Here is a 1,543-nt window from a genome sequence, read left to right as displayed (position 1 = left end):
ATCAAGATAATCTCTCAAAATATAAAGCAATAGGAGTATGTGTACGATCACACATTCACCTTGCCCCGATCATGAGAAGTACCTAATAAAATTGAAATCAACAACTGTAAGTAAAAGCTTAGTGAGTTCCCTCAAAATACCACACACGGCAATACATATACAATGCATGCACACCGGGCCTACAGTATAACACTAGATTGCCCCTGGGCCCACAATCATCGAATTGAATTACCCATGGTCCACAGTTATCAGACTGGATTACCCCCAGCCCACAACACACGATCGAAATGCCCCGGGTTTTTTGGCCTACAGCACAGAGTCGTACCGCCTCAACCAACCGCATTATGTCAACATATGCAATAGATAAACAATAACTAGTAATACATGTAATCATATAGATCTACCAATCTAACGGATCACTATAATATACCAACATCCTACATACAAGGATACATATTGCAGTACAAAGTGTAATGATAAAACTCACCCGACTTACTGAGCCAACTAAACCACATCTCAAAGCCACAAAACCAGTGATACAAAGCCTATCAAATCATATAGGGTCTAACCTTAGTCTACACACTAAATCCAGCAATCTTGACCAACAGTCAACCCATTTCAACAAGTCAACGGTCAAGCTCAAAGTCAATGGTCAACAACATCTACACCGACCCTCACGTCGTGACTAGTCCATGGTCACGTCGTGAAAATGCACTCGACCAGATTCCAACCCTGCCACGCTCCAAATCATCCAACTTTGATACAAAAAACTCACTCGGTAGTCATCACGACATGAACCCTCCTTGGTTACGTCGTGAATACAAAAGAAAAAATAATCGTAGAAACCATCCATTGTCACGTCGTGACACTTTCAATGTCATGACTGGACCACTGTCTAAGGCAAAATCTTAATGTTTTGAGTCCTTAATTCGTTAAGTCTTCAACTCTATTTTTCCAGAAAGCTTTAAGGGACTCCAGAGGTTCATAAAAATGACAACTTTGTGAACATGCATGCTTCATGCATGTCCTCTACCCAACCTAGGTCAAAAGACAAGAAAATGACCTAAAACTCATGCAACTCACAATCTACAACAAATCCTTAGATCCACAATGTAACATCCCAATTTTCAAGGCCAAAATTTTTGTTTTTAATTAAGTAACATATAAAATAGTTTACTGAAAAACATCTTAGATTCATACCATTTCATAATACATAGTCACGTGTCTCAAACCATAACATAAAATAGTAATAATGTCAGAGTACAATCCCAAGAATCTCATAAGGCGGAAATCCTGAGTGTGTGAGTGATGCGTTGCTACCGTGCCGACTCCTTCCCCTTGGAAGAAGAGGTACCTGAAACAAAACTGAAAACTGTAAGCAAGAAGCTTAGCGAGTTCCCCCATCATACCACCTACCATATTGTTGGATTAGGTGTCTAAGTTCATAACTATTTCTGGAATGTACTTGACCTGATTAGCATGGTCCATTTGGGTTGCATGGCATCATGCATTTGGATAGACTAAAATGAGAGAAATAACACTT

The sequence above is a fragment of the Lactuca serriola genome, chromosome 4 (genome assembly GCF_051521515.1).
Source record: "Lactuca serriola cultivar US96UC23 chromosome 4, Lser_US96UC23_V15, whole genome shotgun sequence".
Classification (NCBI taxonomy): domain Eukaryota; kingdom Viridiplantae; phylum Streptophyta; class Magnoliopsida; order Asterales; family Asteraceae; genus Lactuca; species Lactuca serriola.
This window is presented reverse-complemented; position numbering follows the sequence as displayed.